The sequence below is a fragment of the Impatiens glandulifera genome, chromosome 3, assembly GCF_907164915.1.
Source record: "Impatiens glandulifera chromosome 3, dImpGla2.1, whole genome shotgun sequence".
Taxonomy (NCBI): domain Eukaryota; kingdom Viridiplantae; phylum Streptophyta; class Magnoliopsida; order Ericales; family Balsaminaceae; genus Impatiens; species Impatiens glandulifera.
The window spans coordinates 63,965,423-63,983,680 of NC_061864.1; the positions used below are offsets into that span (position 1 = coordinate 63,965,423).

The following is an 18,258-nucleotide window of genomic DNA, read 5'->3' on the forward strand; positions in this document are numbered from 1 at the left end:
AGATGTGTCTGTTTGGGGTAGAATCGGGGTTTATTGTTCTCTAACAATTATCCTAACGATTAGACTACAAACACAATTATTTTTTAAATCTTTATAAACTATCCACAAACATATAAATATAAAAATTGACATTTTGTTTTGTTTGAAAAACCATATAAATACAAAAATTGACATTTTGTTTTGTTTGAGAAAGTGATTTATTCTCCTTTTAATCATTTTTGTTGAAAAACAAACATTTGTATCAATATATTTATTTTTTTTAAACGATTCAATTATATCATAATATTAAAAATATTATATAATGTTAAATTTAACAATCTCGCGTTACATTGAGTAATTTTTTTAACTTTGACGGAATTAATACTTGACATTTTCATAGTTCTGTTAGACGATCGAGATTCTTCTTTCACGTGTGATTTATACAATGTACATCAGTTCAAATATCTTGCCAAATCTACTTGTTTGTCTGTCTCTTGCAAATATAATCAAATTTTGTATAATTTAACTCTTTCACAACATTAACTACAAACATGTTTTTAACTGTGATTTTTGGATGATGTCATTCTTTCGAAAAGTTAACAAACTCATAATTGCGACAAACTTTCTATAACGATTATGAATGAACAACTTCAAACGACATTGACAATTGCCATAAAACATGATTATTTATGCCGATTTTCATATAAATAAAAATAATATTATATATATATATATATAATAGATTACCATATTATCTATCAATTACTTCTTCAAAAGACAATTACATCAAACTTTTCAATATTATTTTTTAATTGTGCACATTCATCAAACAAAATCAGATCGCGCAGTTTAAAGATTATTATGTTAGAAGAAAATTAAGATTAAAATAAGAAAAAGAGAAAAATATTATTTCAGTTAATCCAAAAGAAAATACAAAGATACTTATTCTATAATTCTAAAATAGTACTTGTAAGTTGTATTTCCATAAAAAAAAAATTCTCTGTACAATTTACAATTAATTTTTTCTTTTAAAATTATAAAGTTTTTAATGATAATTAAATTTAATATAATTTTTCTAAAATTTATTTTTGTATATCAATAATTTTTTAGTTAGGTGTTGAGTACTTTTCTCATTTTTTTTTTATTATTGTTCGTTCTTATTTCAATCACATATTTTTGTTTCTTGTTTAATTAATTGTTTTTTAGGCTCTTTTAGCTAAAAACAAATGATAATTTATTGACATTTTTTTTTCTCATAAGTAAAAATAAGACAACCTTATCGTCTAGAGTTAAATATAAAATTTCAAAAACACATAATATGATCATTAACAATCAAATCTTATTACCATAAAATCAAATCACAACAAAATACCATAGTTTTTCAAAAATGTTAGTTTGATAAAAAAAAAAAAATATCCTAAAATACATTACCCAGTAGGGTTAACAATAATAGAGACTGCACATATTAGACAATTAGAAGGTATCTTCGATAATTGCTTGTAGACAATTATTCTAACCATTGGACTACAAGCATGGACTACAAGTATTATTGTTTTGCATCTCTGGTTAAATTGATTGAGTGTTTTGTGGGTTATATATTTAACTCGCGGGGATTAGTCGCAATCCGAAAGGTTCCGCATTCTAAAAAATTGTATCTTAGATATATATAAATAATGTGTTTGTCAGGAGTCGAACACGGATATATTGCTTAAAAAGAAATTATCCTAACCATTGGATTACAAATGCCAGTGTTTTGCATGTCTGGTAAATTGGTTAAGTGTTTTGTGGGTTATATATTTAACTCGAGGGGATTAATCGCAATTCGAAAAGTTCCGCGTTCTAAAAAATTGTATCTTATATAAAAACAAATAATGCGTCTGCCGGGAGTCGAACCCGAGTCTATTGCTTGGAAGGCAATTATCCTAACCGTTGGACAACAAACGCTATTGTTTTACATGTCTGGTTAAATTGATTGAGTGTTTTGTGGGTTATATATTTAACTCACGGTTCAAAAAATTGTATCTTAGATAAAAATAAGTAATGCGTCTGCCGGGAGTCAAACCCGGATTTATTGCTTGGAAGACAATTATCCTAACTGTTGAACTACAAACGCTGTTGTTTTTCATGTCTGATTAAATTGATTGAGTTTTTGTGGGTTATATTTTTACCCCAGAAGGGCGACCCAAGTCTAGACTAGTATCATAACATCTAAGATACCATAGTTTTTCAAAAATGTTAGTTTGATAAAAAAAAAAAATACCCTAAAATACATTACCCAGTAGGGTTAACAATAATAGAGACTGCACATATTAGACGGTTTGAAGGTATCTTCGATAATTGCTTGTAGACAATTATCCTAACCATTGGACTACAAGCATTATTGGATCTCTGGTTAAATTGATTGAGTGTTTTGTGGGTTATATATTTAACTCGCAGGGATTAGTCGCAATCTAAAAAGTTCCGAAAATTGTAACTTGGATAAAAAATATTTGTGGTCCATATAGTAGAGATCCAAAAACATTTTAACGAATATACATAAATTATTTGTGAAATACAAAGAAGAAAAATATTCACTAATGAAATAAATAACAAAAGGATATAGATACTAGCAGAATAATTTAATTAATAAAATTATGACACTCTTCTTCAAGTTAGACTTTTGATAATAAGCCATTAAACTAATATACATGTAAAAAAATGTTTGTTCTATATTTTTCTCTAGCTATATTACAATATTTATAATAGATTTAAAAAATAATTGTGAGGAAAAGCTTTACCAAACTTATAATTTATAGAATTAAATTTATAGTATTTATGTAATATATTATAATAAACAACAATTAAATCAAAGGTGACATGATAACATTATCCTAAAAATTGAATCTTAAAATTTTCTTCTGAATTTATTCATATTATTTTATTCATATGATTATCTGATCAATAAATGTTTAATACATATTATATTAATTTCTATGACAATATTTGAATAGAGAATCCTTAACAAAATATTTTCATAGATTATTAAGATCTTGTTTTTGAAAAAAAAAGTATTTTACAAATTAATTTGCAATGAGTGGCGAATGTATAGATAATGCGAACAACTTTGAAGCCTACCCAGGAAAAAAAATTAAGATAAAATGTAAAATTATACTTTAATTTCTTAAATGTTTTCAATTTAATTCATTATATTGTTTTATAATTCTAAAAAAAATGACAAAATTTACCTTTTTTTATTTTATTTATAATTTTTTCGTTATTTTTTAAGTACATCCAAACTCAGATTTTTGGATCTCCGTTATTGCTTCAATATATGACAATAATGTATTAAATAAAATTTCTCCTTATGTATTTATATATTACTGATATATATTGTTCTTTTAAGACAATATAGGTAGAATCACAAAATTTTCAAAATTAAATCTTTACAATTATATTACTAAATTATATACATTCATTATAAATATAATTCTGAAATATATACTATTATAGTATAGGATAGTTTATAGACATCTCTACACTATCCTCAACACCATATTCTTACTATTTTGTAAGAAATTTAATAATATTTGTTATCTAGATATAAAATGACGACCATTTATTATTATTGTTGACCCACTGATGATCCCTTGAATATATAAAAATAATTTTCTATTTTATTTGTAAAAGGTAAAATACATCTTGAATAGCCATGGTATATCGATTGAGACTCGTTATGTTAGGTTGGCTTTATATATATGATATATTTTTGTTAATATTTGCTTATAAAAATGAGTTACTACCTCTTTCATTGAGTCAATATACTATATTTTGTTATATTATTTAGTTATCGTAACAAAAAAATTTATTTTAATTGTTTTCTTTTAGGGCTATCTACCTCATTATTCAAATAAGAAACTTAAATTGTTATTCTTAAATGTGAACATAAAGTTTTACTTTGTCAATTTTTTCCACTAAAATGTCGATTTAAAACGTTTTTTTATGCATGATATTTAAAAAATAAATATATTTTTAATCAATAAATTAAAATCAACTGTTTAAAATTTTCTCAAATTGATGTATGAAAATAATCTAAAAGAGAAATGATAAACCCAACGAAGGGATAGCGAAAACAAGGAGAGAAAAAGGAAAAAAAAAATATTTTTACATTTCTGCATATCCTCTTTCACCCAAGCGTTTCATATTTCTGCATTTCTTTCTCTCTCTGAAACGCATCATTTATTTCTCTTCTCCGGCTCCGGCTGCATTTATTTCTCTTCTCCGGCTGTATTTATTTCTTTTCTCCGACAACATTTACTTCTCCACGGTATCCTTTTTAAGGATCTTTATTATTTTTTTTAATAGATCTAGGGTTTAGATTTTATAGATCTAGAGTTTAGATTTTACAGATCTAGGGTTTAGATTTTACAGATGTATTTATGGATTTTAACTGTTTGAATTTTCAGGAAACCGAAGCACCGAACTTGAACAACCCAGTAGATGAAGAACTTAACCTGAACAGATCCACCCCTGTTGAACCCGAAAGGTACCCTGAACAGATCTAGTGGTTTCGGGACAAGAAATGGTCATTCCTTGTCCCGAAATGGTTGGTTTCGGGACAAGAAAGGGTCCTTCCTTGTCCCAAAATGGTTGGTTTCGGGACAAGAAAGGGTCCTTCCTTGTCCCGAAATGGTTGATTTCGGGACAAGAAATGGCCATTCCTTGTCCCGAAATGGTTGGTTTCGGGACAAGAAAGGGTCATTCCTTGTCCCGAAATGGTTGGTTTCGGGACAAGAAAGGACTCACCCTTGTCCCAAAATGGTTGGTTTCGGGACAAGAAAAGGTCCTTCCTTGTCCCGAAATGTGTGGTATCTTGTAAAAAAAAAAATATTGTGTTTCGGGACCCGAAATGAGTCGTTTCGGGACAAGAAATGGTCCTTTCTTGTCCCGAAACCAACCATTTCGGGACAAAAATTGTTGTGTTTCGGGATCCAAAATAGGTGGTTTCGGGACCCAAAATAGGTGGTTTCGGGACCCGAAAGTGTGGTTTCGGGACCCGAAATGGGTGGTTTCGGGACCTGAAAGGGTGGTTTCGGGACCCAAAAGGGTGTTTTTAGGACCCGAAATAGGTGGTTTATGGACTTTTTTCTTACGGTTTCACTTAATTTTTGCAGTCACATTCATAGTGTTGGAATGACATTTTCCTCCGAAGAACAACTTCTTGAATTCTACGCATCATATGCCCACTTAACTAGATTCGACATTACCAAATTAGGGAGCAAAAATGTAGGTGGTAAGAGGAAATACTTCAGCGTTGGTTGTGCCAAGAGTTTTATGAAAGAATCGAAGACAAAAAATAAGTTTCATCAGCCTAGACCAATAACGAAGACAGATTGTAAAGCAAAGATTAATGTTGTTGTTCGAAATGAAGGGGAATATGTGATAACAAGTATTTCTCTTGAGCACAACCATACATTAAGCCCTAAGAGAATACGTCATGTTAGATCCTACAAAGTGATTGACGGAAATGTAAAGAGAAGATTGGATACAAACAATGAAGCTGGAATAACTGTGGCCAAAACATTTCAATCACTTGTAGTTGAAGCTGGAGGGTATGAAAACATGTCTTTCGATGAGAGGACATGTAGAAATTACGTTACAGAAGCACGAAGGTTGAGGTTAGGGAGTGGGAATGCTGAAGCACTCACTAATTATTTCTTAAGAATGCAAACCAGGAACTCAAACTTCTTCTACCTTATTGATTTGGACGAGGAATCCCGAACTAAAAACGTGTTTTGGGCAGATGGTAGGTGCAAAGCTGCCTTTGAAGATTTTCATGATGTTATCTCTTTCGATACAACCTATTTGACAAATCACTATGACATGCCTTTCACTCCATTTGTTGGTGTTAATCATCATGGTCAATCCATTTTGCTTGGATGTGGATTATTGTCAAGTGAAGATTCAAATTCTTTCACTTGGTTGTTTAGAACTTGGTTGGAATGTATGCATGATAGACCTCCAAATGCCATAATCACAGACCAATGTCGATCCATGGCGATTGCAATTGAGAAGGTATTTCCTAAAACTCATCATCGATTTTGTTTGTGGCATATAATGAAGAAACTTCCTATAAAACTTGGAAGCCATACTAAATACCATCTAATAAAGAAGAGGCTAAAAAACATAGTATACAATTCCATAAATATTCAACAATGTGAAGAGGATTGGAATAGACTAATTGAAGATTATCAGTTGGAAGATAATGTTTGGTTGAAATCTTTGTATTTGGAAAGATCTAAATGGATACCTGCTTATGTCAAAGGACAATTTTGGGCCGGCATGTCAACATCTCAACGGAGTGAAAGTATGAACGCCTTCTTTGATGACTACGTGCAGTCCAAAACATCCCTCAAACAATTCGTCGAGCAATATGATAGGACTCTGTTGAGAAATATCAAGAGAGAAAAGAAATTGGATTTCCAATCGTTTAATTCTTTGATACCAACTGTAAGTGGATTTGCCTTTGAAAGACAATACCAAACCTTCTACACTCCAGATATATTTAGATTGGTTCAAGAAGAAGTTAGAGGTTTGATGTTGTGCGACATCTCAGTCATTGAAGAGGAAGGGTCAGTTTGTATATTTAGAGTTGAGGAAATCATTTTGGGGGTTAATGGAGAACATGTAAGTGATGTTTCTTACAAAGTACATTACACAGAAAATGATTGCAATGTGAGATGTCAATGTCGATTGTTTGAGTTCAGAGGTATTTTGTGTAGGCATATCATGGCTGTGTTGAAAAAATGAGGGTGAATGAGGTACCAATGTATTATATAATGGACCGGTGGCGTAAAGATATTAAGCGTGGGTATCAAAATATCACCAACATTTATGATTCAGATATGTCTGTGGAAGAAAAAAAACGTCACAATAGTCTAACTCGATTGATGCAAGAGGTTCAACAAGTTGGAGTAAAATCTGAAGTCAGTTGTTCTTTTTCGATGAACGGAATAAAAGGCTTGATGGAACAGTTTATGTCACTTAATCATGGAAGCACTGAAGCATCTAAAGACTAAAGCACAGAAGCATCTCCATCTCCATCTCCATTTCAATCTCCCGTTACATCCATTTTGATACACTCTCCTAACAAAGTTAGAAGTCGAGGACGACCACCAATAAAGAGGAAACAATCTTTAATTGAAAAAATCCCCAAGACTTTGAGATCAAAAAAGAAGGGAAATACGACCACAACATCTACAGTTTTGGATTCAACACAACAACAACAACAACAATGGAATGATCCACTTTCAACTCAATTATCCTTCACATCACTTTTGTCCTCTCAAGCATATGTCGAAGATAATGCGTGTGGGGATAACATTCAACGAAGATAGTATTTATTTGATCATGTTATTGTCACTTTGAATATTTTTACATTTTTATCTTATCTTTAACGAAGATAGTACTTATTTGATCATGTTGTTGTCACTTATTTTTGTCCCGAAACAACATTTTGGGTCCTGAAACCACCCATGTCGGGTCCCGAAACGACTCTTCCGAGGTGGTGACCTCTTCCGAGGTGGTGACCTCTTCCGAGGTGGTGACCTATTCCTAGGTTCTGCTGCTACTACCGCCGCCTTTGGGGTCTCAGACACCCCATCATTCATATCATCCTCCTCCTCATTCTCCTCCTCCTCGTTCTCTCCGAAATCATTATCCTCGTCGTCGCTCTCCTCCCACATCCCCGATAGTGGAATGCGTCCCAGAACGCTTCCACGTCCGAATCATCCATGATCAAACTCTGTATCCAGCCTAAACTTCAACGTTGTGTCATTCCAACATGACAGTATAGGAAATCGCCGCTCACTAACTCCTCCCAGTTCAGGGTTGCTCACCCTATACACGTAGCATAGCTGAAAACATACATATGTTAAAACTATTTTTTTTTGAAAACATGAAAATAAATTAGTGATAACTTACGATAAAGAACGTATGTGGTCCTTGGAAATGTTGTTTTTCATTCTTCTTCACTTTTGCGCATGATTGAACTAATCCTTCAAGTAAAAATTTGCACCAATTGAACTTCTTGATATTGTCAACATCTGAAATAGATTTCAGAATTCTATACCTGCAAATGAAAAAAACATATTTGAGGATTATTTAACAATACATATTTGTTGTCATGCAATTGAAAATAATAGAAATGAGATATACCTGGATATGTTACCTAGGTGATCACACCAGAGAAAGCAACTGACAACAAATAATACGAAGTCTATCTTGAAATTGTTGTCAGCAGCTTTGTTCTCAATGATTTTGATCGGCATAGCAGTCGCTAAAGGAGCGCCATTATCAGGGTTACCCCATCGAGTCCTAAATGCCTTCAACTTGTCATCAGTCTCATTATTCTGATATTCTACAATGTCCAGCTCCCCTCTGGGGGGCTGCTTTGGGAGTTGTTACTATGGGGGATTTGGGAACTGCTTTGGAAGCTGCTTTGGGAGCTGGTTCGGGAGCTGATTCTTGGACATTCCTTTTACGTTTATTTGCCCTACAAAAACAAATGATAAACATTTAAAAACCATGAAGCAGATAATCACATAAATGAAGCAATTCAGGTCCCGAAACCACCCCTTTCGGGTCCTGAAACATCCATTTCGGGTCCCGAAACCATCCATTTCGGGACCCTAAATTCAGCCAAACATTAAGTTATCCAACTTTTGGGTTCTGAAACCTATCATTTCGGGTCCTGAAACCACACTTTCGGGACCCTAAATTCAGCCAAACATAATATAATAGCACTTTCGGGACCCATAACACCATATTTCGGGTCCCGAAACCACACTTTCGGGACCGTTAATTCAGCCAAACATAATATAATAGCACTTTCGGGTCCTGAAATCACACTTTCGGGTCCCGAAACCACACTTTCGGACCCTAAATTCAGCCAAACATGAAATTATCCAACTTTCGGGTCCTGAAACCTATCATTTCGGGTCCCGAAACCACACTCTCAGGACCCTAAATTCAGCCAAACATGATATAATCCCACTTTCGGGACCCATAACACCCTATTTCGGGTCCTGAAACCACACTTTTGGGACCCTAAATTCAGCCAAACATAATATAATAGCACTTTCGGGTCCCGAAATCACATTTTCGGGACCCTAAATTCAGCAAATACACAATAATTTTAGTTTTGGGGACACATAATTCAACCAAACACAATTAAATCATACTTTCAGGTCACGAAACTTTGTTTCGAGACCCATAATGCATCAAATACACAATAATCATAGTTTTCCCTAACCTAACCGCAAAACCCTAACCTTAACCGCAAAACCCTACGATTCTAAAAGAGAAGATGTCTTATTTACCTTGTCCTTGGAGATCTAAGAGATCTTGGAGTCTTGCATGGAGATTTACCTAGACCACCAGCCTGAAAAGAAAATATTACGAAATGAACACGAATGCGGACAATTCTGAAACTGAAATATTAAAGAATAGTCTATTACCATTTTCGATCGAAAGAAGAAAGTAGAAGTCGGGATGCCGGAGAGAAAAATCGCCAGAGAAGAAGCCGGTTCGTTCGTCGGAAGTGATAAATGAAAAGAAGAAAGAGAGGGAAGAAGAAAGAAGGGAAATGGAAACTGAAACGTTTCATTTTAATTTTTTTTCTCTCTCCTAGCTGGTAAGGCCACGTAGGATTCGTGGTCTTGCTTTCGCTAACCCTTCGTTGGGTTTATCATTTCTCTTAAACTATATAGGGATGCCATCTATTGCGATGAAGCAGTGTTTATCATTTTTTTAGAAAATTAGTATCACACTATTTTAGTTTAAGACGATTTTAGTGAAAATTGAATCAGTAGTTTTTTATTTTTATTAATGACTTTTAATATTTGAACTCCCATAATAAATAATTTACTTTAATTAATGTAGTAACTTGTTTTTGAATTTGTACTTTCTTTTTACAATAACATAGATGAATGATAAATGCCAACTTGAGAATTTGATACCCAATGCAAATTTAAATTTTGGAGCTCTTAAATTAGTATTTTTTTTTAATTTAATAATATAAGATGAGATATAAATGGTTAATATATTATAATACGAAAATAAGAGATTAAGAAGGAGATAAAAAAGTTATATATATATATTGTATAATATATATTTAATATTGAAAGAGAAAAAAATAAAAAAAATAAGATTAATAATATAATACTATTAAATATTAAAAAATGAGACCCTATAAATATATGAGACCCTATGTAACTGCATAAGTTGTCTTACCCTAGGGCTGACCCAAGAAGAATGTTACAATGATGACATTGTAGGAGAGTAGAAAAAGTCTATTTGATTATAATGATAAAACAAACAGCTTTTGTTGAACTTGATTTGATTGGGAAACAAGTTTTTTTTTTATAGTTTATTTTATCATTTTGAACATGAAATATGTTTTTTCTTTTAAACTCTAAAGTGATCAATATTGAGATCACATTGATTTGTGCAGCGCAATCTTGATTTGATTCAAAAACAAATTTGATGTTGATCATTTTGAACTTGAGATGTGTTTTTCAAAGTTCAATTTATGATCTTGCACGTTAGTTGAATTGAGAGGCTAATCGGGGAAATGGTGGAGCACACAAACTTGATTTCTATTCGAAAAAAAGTGAAGTCTGACATTCATAATCAATTTTGAACTCGATAGAAATGTAAATGTTGTATATTTAATAAGATATACAACCAGTCATAGAATACTCTAATATATATGGCTGAAAGGCAAGTTTGAGTGGATATCCCTAGTCTCATGAGGTCCTATATTAGATCCCTTCAGTTGACACGTTTCGTTTGTCGGTCAAATTGGTGAGGACAATTGTATCTTAGTCCTTAGATCAAGATAAGTAATGCGTAAGTCTATTGCTTGGAAGAAAATTATTCTAACGGTTGGAAAACAAACGCGGTTGTTTTGTGTGTGGTTAACTAAAATAAATAATGCGTCTGTTGGGAGTTGAACCCGTCGGTCAAGAGTTGAACCCAAGTCTATTGCTTAAAAGACAATTATCCTAAACGTTGGATTACAAACGCTGTTGTTTTGAATGTATGGTTAAATTGGTCGAGTGTTTTTGGGTTATATAACTCGCGGGATAAGTTGCAATCCGGGATTACAAACGCTGTTGTTTAGAATGTATGGTTAAATTGGTCGAGTGTTTTTGGATTATATAACTCGCGGGATAAGTTGCAATCCGGAATGTTCTGCTTTTAAAAAAATTGTATCTTAGATAAAATAAGTAATGCGTCTGCCGGGAGTCGAACCCGGGTCTATTGCTTGGAAGGCAATTATCCTAACCGTTGGACTACAAACGCTGTTGGTTTGCATGTCTGGTTAAATTTCTTGAGTGTTTTGTGGGGAGTCGAACCTGGGTCTATTGCTTGGAAGACAATTATCCTAACCGTTGGACGACAAACGCTATTGTTTTGCATGTCTGATTAAATTGATTGAGTTTTTGTGGGTTATATTTTTAACTTGCGGGGATTATTCGCAATCAAAAAAGTTTCGCTTTCTAAAAAATTGTATCTTAGATAAAAATAAGTAATGCGTCTGCCGGGAGTCAAACCCGGGTCTATTGCTTGGAAGGCAATTATCCTAACCGTTGGACTACAAACGCTGTTGGTGTGCATGTCTGGTTAAATTTCTTGAGTGTTTTGTGGGGATTCGAACCTGGGTCTATTGCTTGGAAGACAATTATCCTAACCGTTGGACGACAAACGCTATTGTTTTGCATGTCTGATTAAATTGATTGAGTTTTTGTGGGTTATATTTTTAACTTGCGGGGATTATTCGCAATCAAAAAAGTTTCGCTTTCTAAAAAATTGTATCTTAGATAAAAAATAAGTAATGCGTCTGCCGGGAGGCGAACCCGAGTCTATTGCTTAGAAGACAATTATCTTAACCGTTGGACTACAAACAATGTTGTTTTGCATGTCTGGTTAAATTTGTTGAGTTTTTTTGTGGGTTATATATATTTAACTTGTAGGGATTAGTCGCAATCCGAAAAAGTTCCGCGTTCTTAAAAATTGTATCTTAGATAAAAAGCGTCTGCCGGTAGTCGAACCCGGGTCTATTGCTTGGAAGGCAATTATCCTAATCGTTGGACTACAAACGCTTTAGTTTTAATTGTCTGGTTATATTGGTGGAGTATTTTGTGGGTTATATATTTAACTCGCTGGGATTAGTCACAATCCGAAAAGTTCCGCGTTCTAAATTTTTTTATCTTAGATAAAAATAAGTAATGCGTCTACCGGGAGTCAAACCCGAGTCTATTGTTTGTAAGGTAATTATCCTAACCGTTGGATTATAAACGCTCTTGTTTTTAACTCTTTTAAAGGTTTATGAACTCTATAAATACAAAGATACCATTTTGTTGAGAAAAGTGACTAATAATTCTTTCAATAAAAGTCCTAAAACAAGTAAGCGTCAACATAATCATTTTTGTTGAGAAAAATAAACATTTGCCTCAGTATATTTGGAATTTTCAAATGAAATTAATCAGTTACATTTTAATGTTAAAAACAATACTGAATTAACTATCTCGCTTGACATAAATGATTTTGGTGAATTTGGTATAATTCATACCAAGGCCTTTAAAAGGAATTATTGAAGATGTTAGCTACAAACATATAGCTTATGACTTTTCTAATGATCCATTCTTGAATAATGTGTTAGTATTCTTGAAACTTAACTTAAACATTCTGTACAGTGAATGAAATGAAAATATGACTATTCATAACTCTGAGTTGTGTTTTTTTTTATTTATTTCAAAATGTACCAGTTAAATCAGAGATTACTAGGAAGAGTAATTGTCATTCCAAGTCAATTGACAACATTCATTTTTAAATGAAATTTTACAATTTTATCATTCTACACAAGGAAAATTTGAAACTTTCTCATAATTTGTTAGGTTTGTGTAACCACCCTTTAACACTGGAATATAATTCCTATTTCATTGCACTAAAATCCTCCCTATATATCCAACCTCATGTTATTTTTAAAACTATTCCCATTTGGATTATACATCTTCTATATATACAACTACCATATAAAAATAATCACTCTTCAAATAATTGTGAAATATGTAGCACTTAATATAGTTGTAACTCAATAAGATAATTTAAATGACAAGTTCGATTATCACCAAAAATATTTTAAGTTGAGGTAGGGACCATGAAGGTCAAATCCTTCTTTCCAAAACTCTACACCATACAATTTACCATGTAATACTGTCAAATGCAATTTTATTCTTAACCCTAAATAGGATTTGTGTAGAGTATATATATACATGAACATTCTATAACCTAATGGACCGTATCTTCGGCCCATTTAATCATATATAATAATAGAATATCAACTAATATAACATAGTCTAACAACCCTCCTCAAGTTGGAGCATGCAAAACACAGATGCCCAACTTGGATCTAAAATGGTCGAATAATTGTTTCCCAAGAGGCTTAGTGAGAATATTAGTCAATTGAGAAGTCGTGGTAACATGAGAAACAACAATAGTCTCATCCTGGATATGATCCCGTAAGAAATGTAAATCCACTTCAATGTGCTTGTTACGCTCACGAAACACTAGATTCTGAGCCATATGAAGAGCTGATTGGCTGTCTGAGTACACATGCATACCCGATTGAGGTACTCCAAGAAACACCATGACCCCTTGTAACAGAAGATAAGGCCACAGTTGGCTGTTTCTTGGACTTCCAGGACACGAGAAAAGAGCCAAGAAACACCAACCACCCAGTAACCGATCTACGAGACTTGGGATAGGATGCCCAGTCCGAATTGCACCATACAGATAACCGAAGATCACAATCACTCCTAAAGAGTATACCCTGTCCTAGGGCATTCTTTAGATATCTCACAACCCGTAATGCTGCCTGATAGTGATCCTATAATGGGTCATGCATAAACTGAGATAATATATGTATAGAGTAAGCTATATCAGGTCTTATGAAAGACAAATATATCAATCTCCCCACCAACCGTCGATAGCTCTCCGGATCCTCCATCTAGACACTCACTGACTCCCCCAACTTATGATTCTGCTCCATAGGAAAACAAGCAGGCTTAGCACCCAGAAAACCACACTCGAAAATAATATTTAAAACGTATTTCCGTTGACACAAAGAAATTCCCTCAACACTCCTGGAAACCTCAACCCCCAAAAGTACTTCAGATCCCCCAAGTCCTTCATATGAAAAGATGATGATAAATATTGCTTGAAGGCCTTTAGTGTCCCCAAATCACTCTCTGATACTATAATGTCATCCACATATATGAAGACATGTAAGACAACATCACTACTCATAAAGGAAAATAGAGAATGATCCGAACGAGACTAAATAAAGCCATAAGAAAACAAGGCAGTTGTCAGTTTGGCAAACCAACAACGAGGCACCTGTTTCAGTCGATAGAGAGACTTACGCAGGCGACACACTTTGTTGGTATGACCGAACTCCAAACCTGGTGGTAGGCGCATGTATACTTCCTCTGTCAGATCACCATGGAGAAATGCATTATGCACATCCATCTGGTGGAAGTGCCAACCTCGAACAACAACAAATGAAAGGAAGACCCGAATAGTAGTCATTTTGACAATTGGATCAAAGGTCTCAGAGTAGTCAATCCCCTCAAGCTGGTGGTTTCCAAAGACAACCAGACGTGCCTTCAAGCGCTCAATTGACCCATCATAATTGTGCTTGATCTTTTAGACCCAGCGACTGCCCAATGCCTTCTTCCCTTGAGGTAAATCCTCCAAACTTCGCGTTCCATTGTCCTCCAAAACTCATATCTCACTCTGCATGGCTGCGCGCCATCCAGGATCACGAGAGGCATGTTTGTAAAATTTAGGCTCAACGCCTCTAGAAATGGAAGCCAAAAAATTCCAATGTCTCATAGAGAATAAATCACAACTCAAATGATGTGCAAGAGGATACCAAGTACCTGAGGAATGGTCGGAGCCAGATGAATGATATCGAAGGGGGTAATATAATCAGTCAACCAAGAATAAGGAGTCTGAGTCCTCATACCTCTGCCCAACTGTGGCTACTTGATGCTCGACTACGACTGTTTAACGCTAGACTCGTTCGCGTGCTGCACAACCGACGAACTAGGCTCCTCAGCAGAGCACTGCGCATTAGTCTCCTTCACCGAATCCTGCGCACCAACCTCTTCGACCAAAGCCCTCTCTGGCTCATCAGACACAATGAACTCTCCTACCAAAACCTAGTCTAGTGCCTCCTCCACAACACTAATGGGAGGAACAGAGATAGGACAATCCACAGGGGTAAAAGGAAACTCATTTTCATAGAAAACAACATCACGAGACACATAAACCTCCTTAGTTTCCCAATCCAATAACCTCCACCCATTCTTATCAAGGGGATAACCTAAAAACACACAGTTACGACTACAACTAGCAAACTTGTCATGACGAGAGTGTAAATCAAAAACATAACAGAGGCAACCAAAAACATGCACGTTAGACAGAGTGGGAGTGATACCATATAACACCTTATAAGGAGTACAAAAGCCCAAAACAAGAGAAGGAGTCCTATTTATCAAGTAGCATGCAGTAAGAACACATTCCCACCAATACTCAATAGGAATAGAAATCTGGAACATGACAGCCCGTGCAACATTCAAGATATGTCGATGTTTCCTCTCTACTTTACCGTTTTATTGAGGAGTATGCACATAAGAAGTTTAAAATAATACAACAGCCTCAGAAAAATAAGATTTCAAACAATTAAATTATGTTTCATTGTCAGTTCTTACATGTTTAATATCAATTCCAAACTGTCTTTTGACCATAGAAATAAACTTTATAAAGATAGTGAAAACTTCAGTTTTAGCAGATAAAAGAACTACCCACACAGCTCGACTAAAATCATCAATCAAAGTAAGAAAATAACGTGCTCCATTAGAGGAGGGAACAACATAAGGACCCCCAAAGGTCACAGTGTACTAAATCAAAAATACTCCTAGCATATGAATCACTGTCATAAAAAACACTCCTAGACTGTTTGGCCTGATGATAGATATCACAAGGGCTAACACTAGGAGAACGACGAGTAACACTAACACTAGATAAATGCTGTAGCACGCTGTCTGCAGGATTCTCCATCCTACTATGCCAAATCCCCAGACTCTTAGTTGAGCAGACAAAAAGTGACGCTGGAACACTACACCAATAGTAGAGAATCCCCCTTCGTTCACCTACTCCAATCACCTTCCTAGTACTACGGTCATGAAAAGTACATAAATCAGATAAGAATGTGATATCACCATGATAATCATCAATCAACTGAGTAACATAAATCAAGTTACAGGTCAAAGATGGGACAAATAAAACATTTTTCAGAGTAATCTCAGGAGATAAGTACACAGAACCCCATATATGAGCAGTAACAATGCTACCATCAGGTAGAGAAATGAGACACTCCGTCCCCACAAAACAATTAACTAAATAGTCATGGACCCCAGTGGCATGTAAGGTAGCCCCTAAATCAATAATCCAAGATAAATGATACTTACCACTCAAACGATCAGTGCAAGAACCATCATTACCAATTATGCGAAGGAGATTCTACCACTGAGTGGGAGTCAAACCAGGAATCTGGTAGGTCGGGCCGCCGGAAGACTACAACTCCGCGTCAAAGACGCCGGAAACATCATCTCTGTTTGACATATCAGCGGTGATTGGACAAAATATTGGGTAGGGTTTAATATTTAGATAGACTCTGATACCATATCAAATGCAATTGTATTCTTAACCCTGGATAGGATTTGTGTAGAGTATATATATACATGAACATTCTATAACCTAATGGGCCGTATCTCCGGCCCATTTAATCATATATATATATATAATAATAGAATATCAATTAATATAACATAATCTAACAAATACTTTAATTATTTTGCAAGTTCACCAATATGATAAAAATCCAATATTAAATATAAGAAACTAACCATGATCTAAGGTCGGATCCCCTTAAAATAACTAGGACTTATTTGATCTTTGACAAAGATTAGGGTATTATTAAAATCTGAATACAAGTTTGAGATGTTATTTGATCTTTCTTCTTAAAAAGAAAATAATTTTTTTTCGAATAAAAGATGTTAGAATAATCTCATTTAACTTAAAACGTTTAAAATGAAATTGATAATGTTAACATTAATCTTTTAAAAACCACTCTTACAATTTAAGCTAACTTAATGGGTTAATGAGTTAGAAAAATAAAATAAAAACATAAGATAAGAAAAAGAGGAAAAAGAAAATACAAAGATACTTATAAACTTATTCTATAATTCTAAATAGTAAGGTTTATTTTTGTAGGATAACTAACCCAACTTGGTAGATGACAATTTAAAACCCTTGGTAGATGACAATTTAAAACCTTGATCTAGCGTTTAATACAAGGTATTAGTTATATAAGTATACGTTGTATGAGGTATAAATTGTAAGAAAGTATTACGAGGTATAAATAATATAGGTTATTAGTGTTTGGTAGAGAGTATATAAAATATATATAAATTATATAAGTTTTATTATTTTGTGTTTGGTTAGTGATATAAGAGAGTAGTACAAAGTTTAAAAGACTATTTTACCCTTATATTTATATAAATTATTTTTTTATTTTTATTATAATATTTAATTATTTATCTTATAGGTATTTTGTATTATTATTATATTAAAATTAATACAAAAATAATATTTAATTATCGTATAATGCATTTTTAATATAAATAATACGGTTTATATTATTTTATATGTAATTAATTCTAAATATTATTTATTAATAATGTAATAAAATTTTATTTTATAAATTAATTGTATATATGATTATTATTTTTTAATTAACATTATTAGTTTTTAAAAATAATTATTATATTTTATTAGATATAAAATTGTCTCATTTAATATTTTTTTTTAATATAATTTTTATTTACAAAGATAAAAAATATATATAAATTTAACAATCAAATAAAAAATAAGTAATTAAGTATTTAAGTACATTTATTATTATTATTTAAATTGTTAAATTAAACCTAGTTAAATATATATAAATATTTAGTTATAATTTATTATTATTATATTTTAAAATATAATAATTAAATTATAATTTTATAAAATGAGAGAGTTAAAAAGAAATTAAATTTTATAAAAGTTTATACAACTTTTGTAAAAGTACAACCTTATACCTCATTTAATGTATAAATAATATTTAAATAT

At 33.0% G+C, this 18,258-nt stretch overlaps 3 non-coding genes across 3 annotated transcripts; all 3 read right to left on the bottom strand.

The window, feature by feature from the left end:
* Nucleotides 1-1,851: 1,851 nt before the first annotated feature.
* On the bottom strand, nt 1,852-1,923 carry TRNAG-UCC. The gene has a single exon. It is a non-coding gene; the product is annotated as a tRNA-Gly (tRNA).
* Nucleotides 1,924-11,250: 9,327 nt separating this feature from the next.
* Nucleotides 11,251-11,322, bottom strand: TRNAG-UCC. The gene has a single exon. It is a non-coding gene; the product is annotated as a tRNA-Gly (tRNA).
* Nucleotides 11,323-11,552: 230 nt separating this feature from the next.
* Nucleotides 11,553-11,624, bottom strand: TRNAG-UCC. Its single transcript has one exon. It is a non-coding gene; the product is annotated as a tRNA-Gly (tRNA).
* Nucleotides 11,625-18,258: the final 6,634 nt, after the last annotated feature.